This window comes from Suncus etruscus, chromosome 11 (genome assembly GCF_024139225.1).
Source record: "Suncus etruscus isolate mSunEtr1 chromosome 11, mSunEtr1.pri.cur, whole genome shotgun sequence".
Lineage (NCBI taxonomy): Eukaryota > Metazoa > Chordata > Mammalia > Eulipotyphla > Soricidae > Suncus > Suncus etruscus.
This window is the reverse complement of record NC_064858.1, coordinates 84,027,842-84,054,142: the sequence shown is the minus strand read 5'-3', so window position 1 is coordinate 84,054,142 and position 26,301 is coordinate 84,027,842. Positions and strand designations below refer to the sequence as shown.

Sequence of the window (26,301 nt, the reverse complement as noted above, 5' to 3'; positions counted from 1 at the left end):
TGAGATGTTTAGAGGTTAGTTACTCCTGGTTCTGCACTCAGAAATCACTTTTGGTAGGCTTGGGAGTCTACATGGGATGTAATGGATCTACCTGCAGTTGACTGCTTGCAAGGCAAATAAGTGCCTTACCTGCTATACTATCGCTGCAGCCCCACCATGGGTATTTTTAATAGGATCTTGTTATATATATTGAAATCCTTTAATTGGACACAAGTGGCAATTCACTATTCATTCCCAAGTAAAGCTGGATTTAAAAAAAATTCTTGTCTGTCCTTAGCAAGGTCTCTCTCTCCATACTCATCTTATCCCTTTTTTGAGGGGTGGGGTTTCACCGGACTGTGATTAAGTTTTACTCCTGGCTCTGGACTCAGGATTCACTCCTGGCAGGCTTTGGGGACCATATGAAATGCTGGAAGATGGAAGCTAGGTTGGTCTCATGTAAGGCAATGCCTTATGAGCTGTACTATTACCCCAGCCCCATCTCATTTTATCTTAACTTCTTTTTTTTTTGTAACCACACCTGGTGATGCTCAGGGGGGCTACTTTTATTTAGCTCAGGGTGCTTGAGGGACCATATGGTGTCAGGAATCTAATCTGGACCTCTTATATGTAAAATATAAACACAGCTATCAAGTCATTGCTGAGACCCCAAATTCACCTCATCTTTATCAGTGTGAGTCCCTCTTCACTTTCAATATTGTGTCAAATATGATTTGTGAGAGTGAAGAAGTATCTCCTTAGTTCCCTGCTCATCTGGTCTTTGCTCCTCAGCTTCTATATACTTCTGCTCTACTTCTGCTAACTTCCTGCTTCAAATTTTCCTATTTTCCATATTTCCTAATATATCTGGAAGATGACCCTGAGCTACTATTGTCATTTTCTTTAAGGTCTTCTATTGAGGAAAAGCAAGGACAGAATATACTCTGGGTCATAGGGAAATGTTAAGTTATTTTAAAAGCTAATAATTTTTTTTAGTTATGATAAAAATAATGGCTACTTAAACAGTTCAGCTATTCATCATTATTCATAATATTTTCATTGTCATGCAAAAACCATAATGTTTTTCATCCCACAAAACAAAACTCTGTGAAACAGCAACTCCTCATGTACTCTTTTCCACTGTTTAATATTTTAATTAATTAATTTAATTTTTTGGGGGGGTATGCCATGCTTTGTGATGCTCAGGGACTGCTCCTGGCAGTGCTGGGTGCCACTATATGGTGTTGGGGATCAAATCTAGGTCCCATTAATTCAAGGAGTGCGTTCTATCCCTTAAATTTTTTGAGACCTCACAGATTCTTTTATTTTAAAATTTAATTAATTTTTTGGAAGTAAAATAGTTTTACTTAGCATTATGAAAAGGGAAGTTGGGAGGTAGGTATAGAGTGTGTGTGTGTGTGTGAGAGAGAGAGAGAGAGCGAGAGAGAGAGAGAGAGAGAAAAGGAGAGAAGGAGAGAGGGGGGGGGGGACGACAGAACTCCTTTCTTTTTCTAGGCAGAAAAACTCTACCCCTTCAACAAATCTTACTGAGGCAGATTGGATAGTCTCATCAGCTCTGTGGATAAATTACAGATAACTGTCTAGATTAGGGGCTTTCAACCACTGATGCAGATCCAATGCTTGTCCATTGAAATTCCCTGCTAAGGAAAGCGTTATTTCTGCTTAATATATGATACTTCTTGATCATAGTTGCAATATTGCTATAAATATCAACAATATAAATATTTTTGTTATATACTTTTTGATTTCTGCTTTAGTAATCTGTGAAATGTCTCATATATTTTCTAAGAGGCGATATGATTGGTCTTTATCTAGATAATCTAATGTCTTGTTTTGTGTAACTAGATTGATAGGTTTTTACACACATTCAAATTAGGCATAATCAATCAGTCACTAATCACAAGAACCACAAAGCAAATCACTTTAGCCATTCAGGTTATAAACAGTGTGCAGGTGTTCTATAAATGCTCAGTAATAAAGGAAGGAGGAAGGTAGGGAAGGCGAATGCAACCTGGAGAAGTAAAACCTAAACCAGATTTAGTTAAAAGTTCCAGTCTGACTTATGCATGAGTAACACAATTAGTGTGTCTTAGGCAAGCTCCTGTGCCAGCACTATAATTAAAAGTGTGTGGGAACTTGAGTGATAGCACAGTGGTATGGCATTTGTTTTGCACACGAATGACCCAGATGGACTCGGATTGGATCCCAGCATCCCATATAGTCCCCTGAACCTGCCAGGAATGTCTCATATTTTTACTAGTCTGCAATTATTAAAAAAAAGTTGAAAATCACTGTTTTAGAGAATGAAATAGATAGGGGGCAGAAAATTAATAATGTGACGTTATTAATTTTCTAGGAAGAGAATTTAATATAGAATGATGAGAAAATTTGAGTGGCATAAACATTAGATCTATGTATATAGAAAAGGGAAAGGAAAATAATAATCTTTCTGTGGTAGCACGATTATGAATTATTTTTATTTTTCTAATTAAAAAACATTTTTTGGTTTGTTTTTAGGCCACACCCAGTGATACTCAGGGCTCACTTTTGGCTCTACACTCAGGAATTACTTCCAGAAGTGCTCAGGGGGACAATATAGGATGCCAGGGATCAAACCGATGTTGATTGTGTGCCAGACAAGTGCCCTACCTTGTTGTACTATCTCTTTGTGCCCCTCTCCTTCTTTTAAGTAAATTATAATACATTTATATTTGCTTAGAATATTTTTTTAAGCACTCCTGAGAAGCTTTGGGGCAGGGGACCATATAGAGTGTTGGAGATCTAACATGGGAGTGTTGGAGATCTAACATGGGAGTATGGGCTACATGTAAGGCAAATGTTTTATATGCTGTACTATCAGTAGGACCTAAAATTAGACCTTTTTTTTGTTTATTTTTTTGGTTTTTGGGCCACACCCAGCGGTGCTCAGGGGTTACTTCTGGCTGTTTGCTCAGAAATAGCTCCTGGCAGGCACGGGGGACCATATGGGACACTGGGATTTGAACCAACCACCTTTGGTCCTGAATTGGCTGCTTGCAAGGCAAACACCGCTGTGCTATCTCTCCAGGCCCAAATTAGACTTGTTTTTTTTTTTTTTCTTTTTTTTTTAAGATTTAAAAGAGAGAGATTTTTACCCCACTTTTTTGTTGTTCTTTTCTTTAAACAAAATCATATAACTTGAATTATCTAGTTCTGCTTCTCAAATAGAGGGGAAAATAAAGGAGGATACCAGGACTAAACAGATATATGATCAATAAGTAGTAAACTGGACACAGAGGGGACCACCTGTTCTGGTGGCCCGGGTGGGGGGGTGAGGATGGGGGATATGGGAGGCAGGATGAAAAGGGGGGTGGGGGAGGAGGGAGGACAAACTTGGTGATGGGAATTCCTCTTTTTCAATGTTAATATGTACCTAAAGTATTATTGTGAAAGATTTAAAAGAAACTTAAAAGAAAAAGGAAGAGAATCTGCTAGACAGAGAGAAGCTAGTTGTTGGAAAAAGGTGATCTGGACCTTAGCTTCATAAACTTCAGGGTCATGTGACTTAAGGTTTCTTAAACTTTCCTCACCCATTGATTGCTTTTCTCTAGAGTAATGCAACCTGCATGAACACTACCAGAAACACTATGGATTTATTTGTTATTGATTTTGATGTGAGTTTTGATGGTGTGTGTTCAGAAACTACTAACTTCTGCCAAGTTTTTTGTGATTCTCCCATTCAGTTGTTTTCAGTTTTGATCACAGTTAAAAGAAGCTAAGGTGTAGCTGAATGTAAAAGTCTCAAAAATTGGCAAAAAAGAAAAGATCTCTGAGCATGTTACATTCAAAACTTAGTTCAGAATCAACTGTACAATAAATACAAGGCGACAGAGCTCATCTGTGTTGCATTTTTCGGCGAAAAGAAGTTTCAGGGACTGGATTGATATAGTACAGTAGGGAGGACACTTGATCCTTTTGATTCCTGGCACCCTATATGTCCTTGAGCACTGTCAGGAGTTCTGAGTGCAGAGTCAGGAGTAAGCCCTGCGCACTGTTGGGTGTGAAAACAAAACAAAACAAAACAAAAAGTAAAGAGGTTTCAAATGAAGTTTAAGATTCAAGTCCAGGGGGATAGAGGATGAAATGACAGCCACAGGGCATGGGAATGATCAGACCTGAGAGCTCTGCATGCAGAAGACCTGGCTTTTAAAGGGAACCTGGAGTAGGAAAGTGTTCTTTGTTTTTGGGCCACACCCGGTGGCACTCAGGGGTTACTCCTGGCCCTGCACTCAGAAATTGCTTCTGGCAGGCTTGGCAGACCATATGGGATGCCTTGGATAGAACCTGGGCAGGCTGGATGCAAAGCAAACACCCTCCCACTGTGCAATCACTCTGGCCCTAGGAAATAGTTCTTGAGGGGTTGGAAAAACACAGCATTTTGAGGATTTTAGACTTTGATAGAAGATATAGGAAATGCGGGGGGGAAGGAGAGACAGCATTAAGGGAGTGTTGAGGTGTTAAGGGAGCTTTCAGGAGTTATTCCTGGCTCTGTGCTTAGTTACCATACCTGATGGTGGTTGGGATCTTGCATAAGGTGTTGGTATTTGAATGAAGATTGCAGCCATTGCCTCAAGCCCTAAATCCTTTTTTGCAAAAAAGGAATAACTCCTGAAAGCTCCTGAAAACCTCTTCTTTCAGATTTTTTTCCCCTTTATTCATAAGCTATGTATAGGTGTGTGTGTGTGTGTGTGTGTGTGTGTGTGTGTGTGTGTAAATGTGTGTGTTTTGGGGGAAGGTATAAGATAGCAAAGGAGAATGTAAGAAGTTTCATCTATGGATTCTGGATAGGATCATTAATAGGATCTTGAGAAAGAATGCCCAAGTTTCCATCAGGATTGGCTTTGGATAGTGTGGAGGTAACTCCCATCCACCTAATCTACACATTTGTAAAGACAGACCTGAATACACTACCAGCTTTTTCATCCCCATCACTTCACCATATGAATCCTATTATGAGGCTTATCACACATGTCTCACACTAGCCACAGTGATTATGGTATGATCCATCTCATAGCACACCCAGTAACATCATGATTCAAAGGTTTGAATAGTTTATGTAAATAAAACTAGTCTTTTTTGGAGGGCGGCACACCAGGCTCTGCCCAAGGTTTACTCTGGCTCTACACCCAGAAATCACTCCTGGTGGTACTTGGAGAACCATATAGACTGTCAGGATCAAACTCAGGTTAACTACGTGCAAGGCATTACCCACTATACTATCCTCAAGCCCTTCTCTTGCTTTCTTATGTGGCTTTATCTAGAAAAAACTCCCCAGAGCTCCTGTTTCCTTGTTTCTTCTTATCCAGGTATAAGGGGTTGGGATTGTTTGGGACAGGTGCTGGGGGAAAAGAGTCTGAATCTCACTTCAATTGCAATCTTACCTGTAAGGGATAGAAGTGGACACTCAGAGCAACGGCTTCGGTTGGGCACAGGCATAGGTTCTGTTGTTTCCTTTTCTTTGGAAGCCTCAGCCTCTGGGGGTGCCCACAGTTATTCTCTGCTCATTGTGTATCTCTGTCCACTAGGGACTTGAGAGGTCCTGACTCTTGGGGTTTCTCAGCATGAGTCTCATCTGAAAAGTGTCATGTCCCAGTTAATTCTGCCTGGGTCCCTGATTTCTGCTGTATCCCTTTTATTCTCTTTAGCCTTATCTCTGTGGCCAACCTTCATCCTTCTCCTTTTTCTTACATGCACTTTTTCTTACTTACCTTGCATTTTTTAGTTTTTCACACATTGCAGGGACTTTTTGGGCACAGATAACATTAAGCATGAGATTCTTCCTCCTTCGAGTGTAGATTCTCATCAGAAGAATTTTATCCCTTTTAGTGAAATCATATTTCCCTATTAAATGTAGTCTTGAAAATTTCTAGAACAACATGAAGTATGATTGTGTCATGATAATCTTCATGCTTATTTGCTTTTTAGTGGGAGAAGAATTCAGTGAGTTTGTTTCCTGAATAGTTGATCAAGAGTTAGTGGGAGGCAAGTCAAATTTCCATTCATTTAGAAGTATTTCATGATTCTGCAGATGTAGTTAAAAGAGTCATGATACAAAGAACTAGATCTTATGAATTATTTTCTCTGCTATAGATTGAGCTTAGAGTCTCAGACAAAAAAAAAAAAGAATATTCCCTACCACTGAGCAACATCCCTGACCTTCTGAGGATGATGATTTAATTTTGGAGGGTGGGAGAGAAGTATAACCTGAAATGCCCTGGGCCTTTGACACAATCCTTGATGCCCTCTTGTTGACTCTTGTCTTCTCTACTTATCTCTTTTTATGCTGAAAAATTTTTTTTTGTTTTACTGTTTCAAGTCTATTATGGACCTTTTTTTTTAAATTATAATATAATTTTATTTTGATCATAGTGGCTTACATATTGTTGACAATAATATTTTAGGTACATATTTACATAAAATCAGGAGGGATTCCCATCCATCACCGAATTGTTCTCCCAACCCGTTCGTTTTTGTCTTCCCTCCCATTTCTTCTTCCCTCACCCCCAGGGCGGCTAGAATATGTGGTCCCCTCTGTATCTAACCTATTACTTAGTAGTCTTGCACCTGTTTGGTCTTGAGGCCTCCCTTATTTCCCCCTCTAACTGGAGGCAAGACCAGCTATTTCAAGTTATGTGGTTTTGCCTGAAAAAGAAAAAAGTAATAAATTGGGGTAAGAGTCCAATACCCCGAAAATGGGCGGAATCCTTCTAGTGGCTCTCATCATCGATTTGGGAGGTGAAGGAGAAAGAGAAGGTGAAACACTCCACCAGTACCAAAAGAAGTGTCAAATATCCATTGAGGACTCCAGCTATATCGATAAGCACCACAAAAAACAAACAAAAAACAAAACAAAACAAACAAAAAACCAACAAAAACAAGCACACAAACAAAAAACACACCATGGTCTTGAAATAAGAAACATGGCATAGCACATAACGAAAGAAAAGAGAGGAAGAGAAAAAACAAGTATAACTGGGGACAACAATTTCAATAATCACACCCAAAGAGAGAAATTGACCAAAATAGATAAGTAAATAAAAAAAATAATAATAATAAATGAAGGTAAAAAAAATATATAAATAACCAAGGTTTTGTGCTTTTTGTATTTTTGTTTTTTCCCTCCTGCCCTGGCACAGTAAATATTGGGGTCATTTGAAAAGGAATTCACTTGGCCTAAAAAATATGGGGTTTCTCCATCCTTGGAGTATACTGTCATGGGATCAACTCTAGACTTTGCTCAGGATCATTTACTCTCCCGGTGGCGTTTTTGTGGTTGGTAGACTTCTGCTCTGTCCAGTGTGATACAATCAGAGCTCTTTGTTTAGAGGTCTCAGTATCTGCACAGATCCTGAGATGGGATTTATGATGAAGTCAGTCTTTGTGATTCTAGAGGTTCTGTTACCTCAGTGTCATTTTAATCCATCTTCTGTGGTTGGTGATCTTGGGCTTTGCACTGAGCCTAGGATGGCACCTAGGTTAGCGTCTTTCTTTGTGCTTCTAGAAGCCCCATTCCGTTACAATTGTCTCTGCAGGACCTTTGGGACTGGGGATCATGCTTATTGTGCAGGTCATAGTTCAAACCCTAAACTAGGGCATTTTTATTGGTCCCAAGATGTGTACAGTCTGGTCGTGGTTCTATCAGCCAGTCATCTGTAAATCGCGATCTTGGCTTTTGGATCTACCAAAGGGTGCCAAGTCTTCTGGTTTTGTCTTGTCGTTAGCTGTCTTGTCTGCTCTAATGTCAAGTTGTTCACATTTTCCTCGTTGTCAGGATATCATGTTAGAGCTGGCCCTTGTTGTTGACCCCGCAGTATTAAGGCTGTCCTGGATGGGATTTGTTTCCTGCAGCTGTTGTGAAGAGCTGTGCCATTTCTATGTCTGGGATCCAGGGTTCAAGGCTGGATGAATGGTATCTAATCACCTGAGGTCTAAGTTGATTCTACATGACATATTTTCCAGGTAGGAGATATCCCTGTATTATTAACAACTGTGAGTTCCTATCTCTATTAGATAAGAGCTCTTTTCTATATGTAAGATTTCCCCTTTATTTAGTGTGCCTTTGCAGGGAGAAATGGTGCTACATTATATTGTCGGTGTATTTGGGGGTGGACAGAGGGGATAACGGAAACAGGTCACATACCCCAAAACGATAAAAAATAAAAAAAAATAAAAAATGAAAAAAAAATAAAATAAAAAAATAAATAAAAAAAAGAAAGGGAATGAAAATGTATATGCTCACAAATGTATATGTAGGACAGGCATTTGAAAAAATAAATTAAAAAATAAATAAATAAAAGAAAAAGAAATAAAATGAGTTAGCGAAGCTTTTAAAGGACCAAAGTGGTGCAAAAAACTACCTTACATTTGGGGGAAAGCCGGTAAAGATGTGGTGTATTACAGGTCTTATGCCTATGTTGGAAGTACAGTTTTTCCCATTGCCTTTTGGGTTTTTCTTGTGGTGTGTGGTTTCCCAGGCATCTTTCTATCACACCCCCTGGCCTTCTTCAGTTTGGTAAAAATTTGTGGTAGGGAGGTCTTGGGAGAGATCTTGTATTGGGGATACTTTTGGACCTAGGCCCGGTTTCAAGAAACAGTCCACGTTAGGGGGAGTTGGTAGGGAGGGCCGCGCAGTATGAGTCCGCAGGGGAGTTGGCTGTCTTTTCTTGCAGGAGCCTAGGTGTGGGTTTGACTGGGTGTCCCCTCGCCTGGGTGCTGGGTACTGGTTCATTGGGTAGGAGGTCGATCTTGATGCCTAATAGATTAAGGACTGAGGGTGAAGAGTTTTAATATGGTGGGAGATCTGGATGGGATTGAGGGGTGAAGGGATAGTTAGATTTCCGGAGGGGAGAAAGGGGTAGGTATATGAGAGGGGTATGAAGGGAGAGAAAAGAAAAACTACCTTATAAAGAAAGGGAGAAGAGAAAGGGAAAATAGTAAAGAGAAGAATAGAAAAGAGAAAAATGAAGAAAAAAAAAAGAAGAAAGTAGTGAGAAGAGAGGAGAGAATAGCAAGGGAATGCTGGATTGGTTGATTGTGTTCGATGAATAGAGCCTGTAGTTTAAGTCTGTACGTCGCAGTTACTGCTTCGGTGGTCTGACTGGTCACATGCTTCAATTCCTAAAAGAAGGTATAACCTAGAGATAAAGTGTATGTTAAAGATTTTTCTCGCGGCCATCTCGTAGTGCAAGCAAGGTATGGTATCTCGTGTAGTATCCCGGGTTGCCATCTTAGTTTGTCTGCCCTTTGTATCCAAGGGTGCCTGTGGACAGAAAAGCTGAGAGGTTATTTAAACTATAGTAAGATAAAGGCATTAAAACATAGTGTTATGGTATGTTTCCATTGCAGTCAGTGATTTCCTGTGGTGTTCTATACTTGTGTTCCTGTATACGATCTCTAAGGGATTATTGTGGGCCTTTGTTGTAGAAATCTGATTACATACCTGTTCTCTCTATGCTGCTGTCTCTGTTGTTGCTGTTTTCTTTGTGGTATACTGTGTAGTCAAGAGTTTGCATTGTTCCTTTTTCATGTATTTTGGACACTGCTCCCAAGTATATGTTGACTATTACAGTGCTCGGAATTTCTACCCTGTTAAACACTGTTATTTGATTGTTAGGTATTAGTTGTGTATAAAATATATGTTCTAGGTGCTTCAGAATAGTGCTACCATTCTGTGTTTATCTTTTGTCTTCTGACTTACTTCGTTTAACATAACATGATCTAGGTCCATCCACGTTGCTGCAAAGTCTGTGATTGTATCATTTCTGACTGCCATGTAATATTCCATTGTGTATATGTACCACATCTTTATGATCCATTCATCTGTTGTTGGACATTGAGGTTGGTTCCAAGATTTGGCTATTATACTGAGTGCTGCGATAAATAGTGGGGTGCATATGTATTTTGGGATGAGTATCCTTCCAACTTGGGGGTATATGCCTAGGAGGGCAATTGCTGGGTCAAATGGCAGCTCAATTCTGAGTTCTTTGAGCACTCTACAGACTTTTCTCCATAGATGTTGGACTAGGGGGCATTCCCACCAGCAGTGGATGAGTTCCTTTCATAATGCATTCCCGCCAACAAAGGTTGTTTCCATTATTTTTGATGTGAGCCATCCACACTGGTGTAAGGTGGTATCTCATTGTTGTCTTGATTTGGATCTCCCTGATGATGAGTGAAGGTGAGCATGTTTTCATGTGTTTGTTGGCCATCCTTCTGTCTTCCTCAGAGAAGTGTCTATTCATTTCATCTTCCCATTTTTTATGGCTTTATTTGGTTTTGGGGGGCTCAGCTTTCTGAGTGCTTTGTATGTTCTAGATATCAGCCCTTTATCTGATATGTTGAGTGAAAAGATTTTTTCTCATTCTGTTAACTGTCTTCTTGCATTAAGTAGGGTTTCTTTCGCCATGCAGAAGCTTTTTAGTTTGATGTAGTCCCATTTGTTTATATTTGCTGCTAACGTTCTTGCCATTGGTGCTCCATTCTCAAAGACCTTTTTGATATATAGGTCTTCGAGAGTTCTGCCAATTTTATTCTTGATAAACTTTATAGATTCGGGTCTGATTTAAAGGTCTTTGATCCATTTTGAGTTGACTTTTGTATAAGGGGTGAGGTATGGGTCAATCTTCATTTTCGTACATGTGGTTTTCCAATTGTACCAACACCATTTGTTGAATAGACTTCCTTTGTTCCATTTCAGGTTCTTGCCTCTTTTATCAAATATTAGTTGGCTGTATATATTGGGGGTTATGTCTGGGAATTCTGTTCTGACTCACTGGTCTGAGGCCCTGTCTCTGTTCCAGTACCATGCTGTTTTGATTACTATGGCTCTATAGTATAGTTTCAAGTTAGGTAAGGAGATGCCTCCCAGCTTTTTGTTTTTCAGTATGTGTTTGGCTATCCTGGGTCTTTTGTGGTTCCAGATAAATTTTGTGATTGATCGTTCTATTTCATTAAAGAATGGTGTTTGGATTTGGATAGGGATTGCATTAAATCTATATAGTAGTTTGGGTAGGATAGTCATTTTGACTATGTTAATTCTACCTATCCATGAGCATGGGATGTTCTTCCATTTCTTTAGATCACGTTCAATTTCTTTCTGAAGCGTTTTGAAGTTTCCCTGGTATAGGTCTTTCACTTCCCTTGTAAGGTTGATTCCTAGGTACCTGATATTTTTTGATACTATTTTAAATGGTATTGTATTTTTAATCTCTCTCTCCTCGACTTCGTTGTTTGTATATAGAAACGCTACTGTCTTTTGTGTATTGACTTTGTATCCAGCCACTTTGCTGTATTGGTTAATTGTTTCTAGGAGTTTTACTGTGGACTCTTTAGGATTTTCGATGTATATCATCATATCATCTGCAAATAGAGATAGTTTGTGTTCCTCTTTCCCAATTTGGATTTCTTTGATTCTCTTCTCTTGTCGGATTGCTCTTGCTAGGACTTCTAAGGTTATATTAAATAATAGTGGAGAGAGTGGGCAGCCTTGCCTAGTTCCTGACCTTAGTGGGAATGCTTCTAGTTTCTCGCCATTAAGTATAATGTTGGCTGTAGGCTTTTCATAGATAGCTGTAATTATCTTGAGGAAGGTTCCTTCTAACCCTATTTTGCTGAGTGTCTTTAACATGAAAGGGTGTTGGATTTTGTCAAACGCCTTCTCTGCATCGATTGATATGATCATGTGGTTTTTGTTTTTCTTGTTGTTGATGTGATGTATAATGTTGATTGATTTGCGTATGTTGAACCAACCTTGCATTCCTGGTATAAAACCCACTTGGTCATGATGTATGATCTTTTTGATGAAGTGCTGGATTCGGTTTGCTAATATTTTGTTGAGTATCTTTGCATCTATGTTCATTAGTGAGATTGGTCTGTAGTTTTCTTTCTTGGTGGTGTCTTTGCCATCTTTGGGAATGCGTGTGATATTTGCCTCATAGAAGGAGTTAGGGAGGATTCCTGTTTTTTTTTTTTCTATGGTTTGGAAGAGCCTATGGAAAAGTGGTAGTAAGTCTTCTCGGAATGTTTGGTAGAATTCACCTGTAAATCCATCTGGTCCTGGGCTTTTGTTCTTAGGGAGTTTTTTAATTACATCTTGAATTTCCTCTGAGGTGATTGGTCTGTTTAGGCTTTCTAGGTCTTCCTTGTGCAGTCTCGGAAGAGGGTTTTTCTCCAAGAATCTGTCGATTTCTCCTGGGTTCTCTATCCTAGCTGAGTATAGTTGTTCATAATATGATCTTATGATATGTTGTATTTCTTGGGGTTCTGTTGTAATATCTCCCCTTTCATTTGTGATCCTACTGATTTGGGTGTTTTCCCTCTTTTTTTTTGGTGAGTTTTGCCAGTGGTTTGTCTATCTTGTTTATTTTTTTGAAAAACCAACTCCTGGTCTCATTGATTTTTTGTATTGTTTTCTTGGTTTCTATGTTGTTTATTTCTGCTCTGGTTTTTATTATTTCTTGCCTTCTGGTTGTGGTTGGATTTCTCTGTTGCTGTTGTTCCAATTCTTTGAGGTGATCTTTTAAACTGTTGGTTTTGTTATTTTCCTGTTTCTTGATATAGGCCTGTATTGCTATGAGTTTCCCCCTAATTACTGCTTTTGCTGTGTCCCACAAATTTTGACATGTTGTCTCTTCATTGTCATTTGTCTCAAGGAATCTTTTTATTTCTACCTTGAGTTGTTCTTTGATCCAGCTGTTGTTGAGCAGCATGTTGTTTAATCTCCAGGCATTAGTTTTTCTCCATTGCTTCTTCTTGATGTCAATTTTGACCTCTGTTGCATAGTGATCTGAAAGGGTACTTCTAATGATCCTTACCTTTGTGGTCTTATATAGGTTGGCTTTGTATCCTAGGACATGGTCTATTCTGGAGAAGGTTCCATGTGGGCTTGAGAAGAATGTGTATTCTGCTTTTTGGGGATGGAGGGCTCTATATAAGCCTATTAGCCCCAAATCTTCTAATTTTTCATTTAGAGCTCTTATTTCTTTGCTATTTTTCTGTTTGGTGGATCTGTCCAGTGGTGATAGTGGAGTATTGAGGTCCCCTACTATTATCACATTTCCCTTCATGTGTTTCTCCAGGTTTACGAGCAGTTGCCTCACATATTTTGCTGACTCTAGATTAGGTGCATAGATATTGACCAGGGTTAGTGTTTCTTGATCTAATGTTCCCCTGATCAGTAAGTAGTGACCCTCTTTGTCTCTGATCACTTTCTTGAGGTTGAATGCAATTTGGTCTGATATAAGAATGGCTGTCCCTGCTCTTTTTTGTTTTCCATTGGCCTGAATAATTACTTTCCATCCTTTTATTCTAAGCCTGTGCTTATCCTGTATCTGTAGGTGTGTTTCTTGCAGACAGCAGAAGTCCGGTTTATTTTTCCTAATCCAGTTCTCTACTATGCGTCTTTTAATTGGAGAGTTTAGGCCATTAACATTTAGGGAGATTATTGAGAGAGAGGACTGTTGTGCAGTTGTGTTGTGTAGGGTGGCTTTTGTTACAATCGTGGGTTTGGATTGTGTAATTCATCTCTGAGTAGGTCGTTTAGAATCAGTTTTGTTTGCACAAATAGCTCTAGTTCGGCCTTGTTTGAAAATGTTTTTAGTCTGTCCTCCCATATGAATGATAGTTTTGCTGTATATTGGACTTTAGGTTGGAAGTTTCTTTCATTCAGTCATTTAAATATGTCATTCCACTGTCTTCTAGCTTGAATTATTTTGACTGGCAGATCTGGTTTGATTCTTATGTCCCTAACTTGGTACTTGAGGTTTTTTTTCTCTCTTATTGCCTTAAGAAGTTCCTCTTTCTCTTTGTTTTTTTGCCATTTGGATTACTATATGTCTTGGTGTTGGTTTATTGGGGTCTATTTTATTAGGGACCCTCTTGATTTCCTGGATTTGCCCTGAAGTTTCATTCCAGAGGGTGGGGAAGTTCTCTGCTATTATCTCTCTGACTACTTGTTCTTCCCCTTTCCCTATTTCCTCCCCTTCTGGTATACCCACAATTCTTAGATTGTTTCTTTTGTCCTTGTTCATTAGGTACTGGACTTTTCCTTCCAGTGCTTTGCCTTTTATTTCTTTGTTGGTTTTTTGGTCATATTTTGTTTGCAGTTTTCCTTCGAGTTCTTCAATGTGTTCCTCCAACTCTGTGTTTCTGCTAGTAAGGCTTGTTACTTTGTCTGTTAATTCCTTCACTTCTTTTTGTATGAACTCTCTCATGCTCTTTAACATTTCTTCTTTAATTTGGCTGATTAGTTTCTCCATAGATGTCTTATACTCGTTAGCTAAGGTTTCTCTCATTTCTTTTATTGATTCTTGCATTTTCTTCCTCATTGCTGCTTTTAGGTCACCTTCCCACGAATCTGTGCGTTTTGGCGGACTTGGAAACTTGTTAGGGTTTGTCTCCGTATCTTCAGAACTTAGGGTTCTCTTTGATTTACCCATATTTCTTTGTGTTTATTGGTGCGCTTTGGAGTACTGTTCCTTCCAATTTCAGCCTGTTTTGATCCCCTGTGGTGTGGGAATGGGTCCCCTCCCTGAGGGTGGATCTAGAGGTACTGTTGGGTGGGTTTGCTGCGGTTTGGCTCCTCCTGTGCTCTTTCTGTGGCCTAACCCGATGGGTGATGGGGCGCAGCGGGTGTTCGTGCAGTCGGCGTGTGTGGGCGGAGCTTCCCTACCTTCCCTGGGGCAAATGAAACCCAGCAGGAACGGGCGGCCGGAGAAACCCAGCTGGAGCGGGCGGCCGTTCGCAAGCTCAGCGTGTGTGGGCGGAGCTCCCCTACCTTCCCTGGGGCAAGTGAAACCCAGCCGGACGGGCGGCCTTTCGCGCGGTCCTTCCCGGAGCAAGTTATGCTGAAAATTTTGATGATTCTGTGAAATTGATAGACCCTATCTTGTCAAATCTAATGGTTAATTTTCACATTTCTGCAAGTAACCTTTATCTGGCCCTTTTCACTTCTTATTTTGTACTTTATTTTTTACCCTAAGATAAATTAGAAGTCCTGACACCTTTCTTGTCATATTCCAATTCAAATATATTATCTTAGATGTGATTTTATTTCTTTATAACAGTGAGAGCCACACATTTACTGAGTGACCTCTATTAAAAAGGGAAGGAAATTAAAGAAATATTAAGGTGATTTGTATAAGCTAGTTTGAAGAATTACATTGTAATCCTAAATCTATGAGTCTTTTTGTTTTGTTTTGTTTTGTTTTTTGCTTTTTTGAGCCACACTCATCTCTACTCATGGGTTATTCCTGATTCTGTACTCAGGAATTAATTCTGATGCACTCAAGCGAACATAATGGGATGTTAGGAATCAAACCTAGATTTGCCACATTCAAGGCAAGCAACCTACTTGCTGTAATATCTCCTTGGCGCTGTGTGAGTCCATTTTCTAAGACACTAGATGTTAATGAACACCTTTCCATTGATAAGGCATTCTGTCCTCAAGATGTACTCAAAGTATTTCTCATGACCTTCACTTTTGTTCCACATTCTCACCCTCTTACAATAATTTTTTCCAATTATTTTCTCTACTAAGTTGAGGATACTTTTCTCTTTTATTGAAGGGGGATCCATAGCACCATGGGGTATAATCTTGGGGCTTTGAGCATCCAAAGAGTGTGTTCCGACCATCGGAATTGTTTTACCAGTCCATGATGATACTTAATGCTTTTACTATCCTAAGAGTCACTTAAAAAGTATATCTGTGTGACATTCATTGTTTATTACCAAGTTACAAAGAAAGAAACTGAAGATCAGAGACATTAAGTCACAGCTAAAAATTATGGTGCATATTTAGGCTTTAGTTTATTTGAGTCATGTCTCTATAGGAGTCCTTTATTTTTGTTTTTGTTTTTGTTTTTGAGCAACATCCAGTGATGCTCAGGGGTTACTCCTGGCTCTGTGCTCAGAAATCGTTCCTGGCTTGGGGGACCATATGGGACGCTGGGGATCAAGTCACGGTCTGTCCTGGGTCAGCTGTGCACAAAGCAAACACCCTACCACTGAACTACTGCTCCTGCCTCTATAGGTGTCCTTTTAAGACTAGATAGAGAAAAAAAAAAGAATAGATAGAGAAGTATAATTCAAAGTGGCTTAAATAATTAATATACTGTTTATTTTTCCTTCTTTCCTTCCTGTTATTGTGCACACTTGGTTACAAGTAGTTATCAGAGACTGTGGTTCTGGGAATCACAAAAAAATCTGCCAGGACTGTACTCAGTGATGTAAGGGAGATACTGGGATCCAACAGGAGGTATTATGCATACAAAACCACTTCTCTAGCATTGAGCCACACCTTTTTTGAGACACGTTTTTATTCACTAAGTTAACTCCACAAAACCTAAAAACTCCATCCAAAAATGGGAAGAGGGGAGCTGAAGCTGTGGAGCAAGCAGTAGGGTATTTGCCTTGCACATGCTAACCCCCCACGCCCAATATAGTCCCCCAAGCCAGGAGCGATTTCTTTGTTTTGTTTTGGGGTCACACCCGGCGGCGCTCAGGGGTTACTCCTGACTCTGCTCAGAAATCACTCCTGGCAGGCACAGGGGACCATATGGGATGCCGGGACTTGAACCACCGTCCTGCATGCAAGGCAAATGACCTACCTCCATGCCATCTCTCCAGCCCCTGCCAGGAGCGATTTCTGAATGCATACCCAGGAGTAACCACTGAGAATCATCAGGTGTGTCACCAAAACAAAACAAAAAACAAAAGGGAAGAGGAAATGAACAGATGCTTCTCTGAGAAGACCAACAGATGGCCAACAGACACATAAAAATGTTCATCATCACTTATCCTTAGGGAAATCCAAATCAAAGCAACAATGAGATACCATCTTACACCAGTGAGGATGGCACATATAAAAAACACTGGGAATAGCCTTTCCATGATAACCAGAGAGGAATCCATACTTTGTTGTACTTGATTCCTGGTGTGACTTCAAGGGAAATTTCACAATATCCGGAGCCCTCCATGTCCTGCAAATGGAGGAGGATGTCCTCAAATTCCATTGCTGCAGGCACTCACTTAGATGGCACTAACCTGGACTTCCAGATGGAACATGTAGATGGAACATCTACAAAAAGAAAAGTGATGGCTTCTACATAAATTTGAAGAGAACCTGGGAGAAGCTCCTACTGGCAGCTCATGCCATTGTTAGCGTTGAAAACCCAACTGATGTCATCTCATCCAGGAATACTGGCCAGAGAGCTGTGCTGAAATTTGCTGCTGCCACTGGAGCTACTCTGATCACTGGCCGCTTCACCCCTGGAACTTTCATTAACCAAATCCGGGCCGTTTTCCGGGAGCCGAGACTTTTGGTGGTTACTGATCCCAGGGCCGCCCACCAGCCCCTCAGAGAGGCATCTGACGTGAATTTGCCTATGATTGCTCTTTGTGACACAAACTCTCCTCTGTGCTACGTGGACATTGCTATCCCTTAGAACAACAAGGGAGCTCATTCAGTGGGTCTTGTGTGGATGCTGGCCCGAGAAATTCTGCGAATGCTAGGCATCATCTCCTGGGTACACCCATGGGAAGTCATGCCTAATCTCTACTTCTATATCCTGAGGAAATTGAAAAGAAAGAACAGGCTGCTGTTGAGAAGGCTGTGATTAAGGAGGCGAATGGATTGCTCCAGCTCCTCAATACAGTACTATTCAGCCTGAGGTTGGTCTGAGGTTGGCCAGACTGGTCTGAAGGGGTGCAGGTGACCTCCGTGCCGATTCAGCAGTTTTCTACTGAAGATTAGAGAGCTCAGCCTGCTATAGGAGACTAGTCTGTAGCTCCCACCGCTCAGGCCACCGAATGGGTAGGAACCACCACTGAATGCTCTTAAGCTTTTCTTTCTAGACTGAAATAGGAATGGAAATCAGGTTGATGGAAAATAAATGAGTTTCTAAAAAAATATTGGGAACAATCCCTGTTGGCAGGGATGTAGCGGGAAAGGAACTTACTTGGAATTTAGAACAACAACACGAAGAAACACAATGGTCTAAATGTTAGCTGTTTTGAATACCATTGGCTCCATAGTATAGGGTGGAGAAGGAAAGAAGCTAAGTGGAAGAGGAGAAACACGAAAGCTTATATTCTCTTTTATATTTCAAAGAGACCTGCAGCAACAGATATAGCTGTTTAGATAGAGCAGATGTTCAAGCGACTGCATTTTATAGAGGTCTAGAATAATGTTCTAATGCTTTGATCCACAGAAACAGATGCAGAATGCGTATGGAAACAATGGACTCCCACTACAGTGCTCACTATAAGAATGCTTAGGTGACTTAATTTTAATATGTTTATAATAACTTTTTAATCTTTTTGTTCACAGTAGTTCTTGGGGAGATACGTTGGATGCCCTAGTTTTGCATTACAGTGTTATATTATATTAGACTTCAAATACAGTGCTCATTATGATAATATTCATTATAATGTTCTAATCTGTTAATTTTCATTTGATTATACCTGCTAATATGATCTAATGTTTATGTCTGTAGATACCATTGGAATAGCCAACTGCATGCCATCGACTCTTGCTACAGTTCTCATTCATTGAGCATGTTTTTGCAATTTATTTTTAATTCAAGCTACGTCACTTATATCATATTGCCCATGTTTTTGGTTTGCTTTTTAGGAAAGGAACTTGGATGTTCAGGACCCTTTAGATAATTCTTTATGGCATAGACTCCTTTTACAGTGCTCATTACCATCTTGCTTAGTTTCCTAGACTTCAAAATTATGTTGTTTTAAGAATGCTCTACATACAATCTAATCTTGGAAGCCTTTCTTCAGCAAAGTTTACCCTATGATTTTTCTAGAAATTGGGAAACCTTTTCATCTGAGTTGCCGGCTATATACATACATACATACATACATACACACAAACATACATACATACATACATACATACATACATATGTTTTGGGGCCACACCCAGTGATGTTCAGGGGTTACTCTTGTTTTTGAGCTCAGAAATTGCTCCTGGCTTGGGGAATTATATGGGATACTGGGATTGAAGCCAAGTCAGTTCTGGATCAGCCATGTGCAAGGCAAACTCCCTACTGCTGTGCTATTGCTCTGGTCCTGCAGTTTTATATTTTTTAAGTGCTCTGAACCATTCCAACTGGGTCAGTTTTTAAAATGTATCCTATGATTCGATCTTTCTGTCTATGCGTGCATATGGTGCCCATCTCTATATCTGTCTAATGTCCTTCTGTATTGTATAAAATACCTGTGTATGTAGTATATAGTCCTTTCCCCTGCTATGCTTTATCCTTCCTTTATTCCCTCCACTGCTTACCACTTTACAAATCCTTTTCTACCTTTTCACTCTCACTCCTGATTTGTCTTCCTATTTATCCTCAATTCTTAACTCCTTAGGAACTGGAACACTCTCCACACCTGAAACCAGTGGCCAGCCAGCTCCCAAAGTGAAAGGCTAGCCTCTCAGAGTGCCTTACCTCATCAGTCTGGGAAGAAGCTGCTACCACCGCTCTGTTGATTTGCTCTTGGAGACCTCTTTTCTCTTACCTCTCTTTGCTGTGGACTGTTACTCACTACCAGATTTGTCTGTTGAGAGACCCTTAGCTTGAGGAGATCTTCTTATCTGTGACAGCTGCGACCAGTTTTTCAGACTCCACAAGACCATGTTGCATGCTGAAGCTTTGCTCCAGATTTTATCCACCTCAGACTATGTCAAAAGACATAAAGGGGATATGTATATTTCCTTTGTATATTTCTTTAGATATATTTCTTTAATAGGTATAATTATTATTGTGTATTTCCTTATGTAGATGTAGTTTTCCCAACTCTCTTTTTGTATTTATTTAGTAGAAAATTCTAGTAGACAAGTATCTCTTAAGTTCTGAATTTATGTTAGAACCAGGTCATAGGTATTATTTAGCTTTTTATTTTTACCCCTCCTCATATGCACCAGTAGTATCATCTGGTATTGTTTATTTATTGCACAGGGACATTAAAATGGGAAATATTACATATAGAAAGAAGTTTTTATCCAATAGGGATAGGGACTCCCAAATTTTATATTGCAGGGAGGGCCATTCACTCTGAACATATGTCATAGTGACTTGACTTAGGCTTTTGTTGGTCAGATGTCAGCCATTATCCCTCAAACCTTGGGTTCTGAATTTGTAATCAGCACAGTTTTCTGCACCTCACTAAGAATTGAACTTATACCAGGAAGCCCCTAGTGCTGCCCCTGGCACTGACTTGCTCCAGGGTGGGTTTATATGACACCCTCACAACTTGGAAACAGCAATAACTTGCTTTTAGGGCAGGTTTCCCTGCCTCACCACCTAATGGTGAGATGAAACCAGAATACGGTTCATGTCACTGACTTTGACATAGGATCTGTGTAAAAATCAAGATCTCTAATTACAGAAACCTGACTGTGACAACTGTGATTGAGGAGAACTTTTCCTGGGACCACGAAGAAAGACTATGGTGTTAGACAACTAAGTATACCAGAAGCCTGTACTTGGTCTTATGGCAGGATGCTTCATGGGTAGGGACTTCCTGTGTGTAGGCTAAAGGTTTTTCCTTTCTATTTTCCTCAACTTTTGCTAGGCCTATGAAAAATTAAAAGCTACTCTTCTCCTTTCCCACTTTTCTATGGAGCATTTTACCTCTCTAAATAGGACCAACGATCATATAAAACATGCCTTTGGGTCAAGTTTAAGCCAAGTCATTTGGAGATTACTAGACTCAAATAGAGTTGATCTGACACCTGTAATATTTCTTGTCGAGTGTACCCCTCTCAGACACCAAGTGGGGATCACCAAAACATCCTGCCAGAATAATTTCAGAATAAAATTTCAGAATAGTTTCAGCTTACACAGGAAATAAGTGATCATTCACGGAATGTGGCAGGCCAGTGACACATTCAGCAGAGAACACCAACTTGCTTCTTGTTGGAGACAGTATCCTGTCAGAGGATCAATTTTTCTGTCTTCTGTCTTTTATGCAGCCTTTACCTAAGGCTGCCCATCTGCTGATTTTGCTGTAAGCTGTTGGACTAACAGGAAAGGTATTTCACAGCTGAAGGAGATTTTTTCTTTGAAGCCAAAGGAAAAGTGAACACCCCCAATGCTAAATCCAGATCTAGACCACTCCCTTTAGCTTCTTTCCGGAGTTAATAGCTACCTTCAAAAACCTGCCCCCTTCACAAACTGATGTTAGCCCAGATAAGCGGCTGCAGATCCCACTTTGGAGACATAAGGTCTCCATCCCTTCTGAATATTTTACTGCCCTTTGTTCTAAAAACCTTCCCGCCAAAAAGTATGATTGACATGTTCTTTTTCCTGCCCATTTCTCCTCCTCTATATAAGAGTTGCTGAACCCAATAAATTTTGCCTCTGACCGGAACTTCGCCTGGGGTCTTCTTTACTAACCTCTCTCAGATTTTTTACAGGTGTGGTTGTTCTTTTAACTCAGCAAAATAAGAGTGCGGAAGTCCAAGAGCCTCCCAGCCGTTTCCCCGCTGGCCGGGCCCCTCCGGGGGACTCTAGGACCCCGCATTTTGGCGCCCAACGCTGGGCTCGAAGACCACCACACTCGGACGACCAAGAGAGCCGGGCGAGTCCGGAGCTGTTTTGTAAAACGCAAAAAAGGACCTCACCAAGGTAAGCGTATAAACAGTCAGCCCTTGATCAAAATAAACTGCAGTATTTTCGTCGTCCCCCTCGCCGCCCCTTAATTGGCTTTTGGGGGCTTCACCCAGTGAAAACGCCATGGGTGTCACGCTAAGTACCGAGCTTAAATTCATTAAAGAGATACAGTCTGAGTTAAAAAACAGACACGTAGAGGTTACCAAAAAAGATATTTATAATTTCTTAATGTTTTGTTCATGATGTTTGCCAAAAATACCCATTGAACTCGCTACCATGGGTGTCACGTTATTTGTAATTTCTTAATGTTTTGTTTATGATGTTTGCCAAAAATCTAGTTCTCAGGTTCCTGTCGCTTTAAATCTCTCAGTTCCCTCCCTCCTTTAACCCTTCATCTTCACTTCTGCCGCTTCAACCTCTGTGCTAATCCTGTTAAAGCTGCTGCTTTTTTCCCTGAGCAGCTCTCCCCGGCGGGCGGGCGAAAATTCCGCCGCTTTCCCCCCAGCGCTGTTAATCTCTAGCCAGCGGGCGGGCAAAAATCCTAGTCTCTAAACTCTTATAGAAACAACACACTTTTTCCAGGGCCCAGCCTGTCAGCAGCTCTGTGCCTGAGTCACTCTCCAAAGTGCTAACCCCCGCCGCCACTCCCTTCTCTACGCCTGCACCCCCCTCAGCCCCCCACGGGGCAAAGTGCGGGGGAGCAAAAAAGCACTCGTAGCTGCAAACTATTAACGCTGGTTCTACCTCCGCCGCAGCCACAATTCCACTTCCAGATTCCAACTCTGATTCAGAAAAACAAAATGCTCACACCCTATATACCATCTCTCCTGCCGAGTGCAAAACCACCTACTACCTTTCCTGTCTTTCTCCCTAATGAAAAAAGTCTTTCTCCGCCTACTCAGTAGCCTCTGCCGCTAACAGTCAGCCACTTCCCTAACCTTGCCTCCAGCTTTTCTGTCCTTGCAAAACTAAAAGCTGCCTTTAAAAATCTCCCTGGCGTTTCTCCTACCCTGCCATAGCCTGCCTCAGCTCCGTCCTTGCTCCGTCAAAGTTTTTACTCCCCTCCTTAGCCGGCAATTGCTACAAAACAAAGCCTTTAATTAAAAAAGCCACACAGCTGTTTCAAGCCGTGTGACCCCAGCCCCTTACACGCTCTCCTGCTTGAAATCTATTGGGGGCGGCGCTGTCTCCCCCGCTGAAAAGCTGAACTCTTGCAAAGTTAACTTTTTCTCCGCAGTAAAATCTTTCCTTCCAGCAAGCAAGCACAGATTCTAATCTCTGAGCTCATCGCTGGCTTCACCTTAAAGGGACAGCGCCCATTTTCCAAATCCCAGCTTAAACCCGGTTCCACACGGGGCAACAAACTTTTGCTACTCCCCCCCCCCCTCTTGGCCATGCGGCCGCTTCAGCAAAATTCAGCGAGCAGGGCGAAAACCTCCCATCCCTTACTATACAAATGCCTATCTTCCCTCAGGTTTTTATAATTGTCTCTCTGGTGCTACAAATGTTCCTTTTTCCTGAGTTGGGATGCCTAAGTTGAAATGTTTTTCTAAATATAAAGGCCACAGTTGGTAAAATTAAAAAGTCTTAAATGTGTTACAAAATGTCATAAAAAGTTCTTTAACCTATGCAAAGGTCACGTATGTGTGGCAATACTTTGTACCTCTTTTTAAAACTGTAAGTTTCTCTGTACCTAAGTGCAAAACATAAAAAAAAAAAAAAAAAAAAAAAAACTTAAACCAAATAGTCTAAACCTTAAAGGCAATTAAATAGTTCAAACAGTGGCATAAAAGCCATTTTAAAAACAAAAACAGTGTAATAACTAACTAAATAAATTTGTTCATAAATTAATGTTCATAAAATTAAACCTTAAGTAGCTTTGTCCTTTTTCTTAATTTCAAGCCTGATTTTAAACTCAAAGGTAAGTAAACATAATTTTGCATTTTCCAAGTTTAATCTTAAATTGTCTCTGTTCATGTTGTGGTTAGCCTTTTTTAAAATAATATTGTTAATTAGCATTATAAAGGTACCTAAATTTTATAAGCAAATTAACAAGTGTTAAATATAATTTGGTCTTCAGCTCTAAGTGTAAAAGTACATCAAATGCCTTTAACTATATTTTATAATGTCTAAACATCTTGTTAATTTGGTATCTAATATTTTTTACAAATTATTCACTTTAAGTCTTCATAGTAAAAACAGTTGTTTGTTTTTTAAGTCAATTTTTATACCTTTAATAATCATAGTTCATGCTCTCATGTTTAATCATAAAAATTTTAACACTTTATTACAGCTGTCTTACTATTCTACTGTAAAACCAATTTATAACAAACCTGTTCCTTTACAGCAAATAATATACTTCACAGTGAAAACTCCTGCTACAGCACTCACTAACCATTTTACTTAACAAAAATTTTAACTGCTAACATCTTACTTCATGTTTGAAACTTCAAATTAAAATTGTTTTAAAAATGTTTTGTGTTAAAGCTAAACCTTAAAATTTATTTTCAGCAGTTCCACTCCAGCTATGTTAACAATTTTTTACAAACATGCCGGCTAAATATTTAAAAGCGCTTGTCAATTTTTCCAATGCATTTTTTAAATAAATCCTCTTGTCTGTTCATGTGTGTGTGTTATGCGTGAAAGTGGCCACAATGTTGTGTTTCGTGTTGTTTGTTCTGTCTGTTTCTTTGTTATTTTTGCATTTCATAATAAATACAATTTTTATAGCCTTATCCATTTTTAAAATTTCAATTAATTTTTTTTACCTGGCTTAGTCTGGTCATCTAACAAACTGTGAAATCCTGCTAAAAAATCCTGTGCTCAGCTAGCTTTGTTCTATCAGCATGGCAAAAAAGGTAGGGGATGGTAAACCCCAAAAATTTCTCAAATGGCCATCAGGATTAACTTTTTCCTGGAGAATTTCTGGACTTTGCAATCCCCAGTTTTTCTGCTATGTGTAGTTAAGGCCAATAAAATAAGGCCAAATTTGGCTAGAGAAAGAAGCATCCAGCTTTAAAATAATAACTAAGAAGTTTAAAAGAAATCATTTAAGTTCAGTTTAAAGGTTTCAAAATGCATTCCTGTGGCATTCAAAAATAATCATTTTACCTCCTGCCAAGTTGTTTTCTTATAGACCTCCTACAGCTTCCTGCAGTCCTATCTTCACCCACTTCAAAACAGCCTGTCACCCCCTGCTAGCCCACCATTCCTGCCGGACCTGTTTCTAACTAACTCTGCCTAAAGAAAATGCTGAAATTGGTACTCTGCCTGGCTGTCCTTGATGCCCACTGCCACCAACCACCCCCTTCGCACCAAGGCTTCATTAATTTGTTTGCTCCACCTCACTCTCCCTTGCAAGACGATGACAACACCTCTGGTTCCTTCTCTTCACCCTTTGCTGCCCATGCTGTCCTCCGGACCCCCCTCCTCTTCTCAGCTCATCCTTGTCATGATCAACGCTTCTGCCCTCCGTCCAAACGCAGACGCCTTCGGTACCTGCTATTCACCCACCTCGAACCTCATCCTGCAAATGGTCAACGCCTCCACCATCACTGACCCTGCCTATCTGCTATTCATCTCAACCGCCCTTCTGCTTTGGTAACCCCCTGCCTGTCTCTGACCCCTTCGCTCTGCGATCCAGCCCCAAGCCTCACTTCAGCATCACCTTCAAACAGGTGGTGAAACTTAAACTTTGCCTTTTGGTACCCAATATGATTCCCCCTATTGAAAATTGTAATCAAATTCTTGTCATTAATTCCTCCTTTCAGTTCATAATTGCCCCCAATTTAACGTTTCTTGCCTGTTTCACTGGTTTATCTCCCCCATTGTTTCACATTTGTTTTTTCAGTCCTAAAACTACTGTGTTTTCATTGTTTTAATGCCTAACTTACCTGTCAAATCTGCTCTCACCCTAGCCTTAATCATAGGCCTGGGTGCTACCGCTGTAAGCACAATAATTTATTCATTGGTTCATACTTAAAAATCTGTTACTGCCTTAAATATAACTGTTGTTACAAATGTTTCAAACTTACAATAAGTTTACAATACTTAAAGCACACTATTGTATCCCTAGCAAACATAGTGCAGCTAACCACTGTGGTTTACTTTGGTATTTTTCCTTTTTTTTAGGAAGGGGGAATCTGTGTAGCCCTTAAGGAACAATGTTGTACAGTGTTCAACACATTGGTGATGGTATGAAAGAATTTCTGAGCCATTTTAATCAAGAACAAAGTTGGTACCAGGGCTGGTTTTTCTCTTCTCCTTGGCTTCACACTATACTGTCCACTGTTTTGGGACCCCTCATTAGCCTCATGCTGCTCCTTTCCCTTGGCCCATGGGCTCTACGCAAACTCACGGACCTTGTTAAAAATCTGGCAGATGATAAGGAAAAAACCTCTGTTCAGGTTCACTGCCAACTAGCCCCACGTGCTTCCTGTGAAAACTTGGCTATAGTCACCAAGCCGCCCCTCCAGCCACTAAGTTTCCAGGAGATTGAGCGCATCGCTAACAGACGGAGCTCGCTCCGGTCTTTGTGCTCTCGGCTGTGGAGATGCCTACGACGGGATTAGTAGGGTCCCAGTTAGGGCATGGCCCCAAAAGGCTACGGCGTATAATTCGGACCTCCGTGCACACCCACCGC

At 40.3% G+C, this 26,301-nt stretch overlaps 1 protein-coding gene and 1 pseudogene across 1 annotated transcript in view; both read left to right on the top strand.

Annotated features, from left to right (window-relative positions):
• The window catches only part of DNAJC14 (DnaJ heat shock protein family (Hsp40) member C14), a 1,080,043-nt gene that overhangs the window by 339,615 nt on the left and 714,127 nt on the right, over positions 1 to 26,301 (top strand). The gene's annotated exons all lie outside the window — the stretch shown is intronic.
• Positions 14,647 to 17,875, top strand: LOC126022150 (40S ribosomal protein SA-like; annotated as a pseudogene).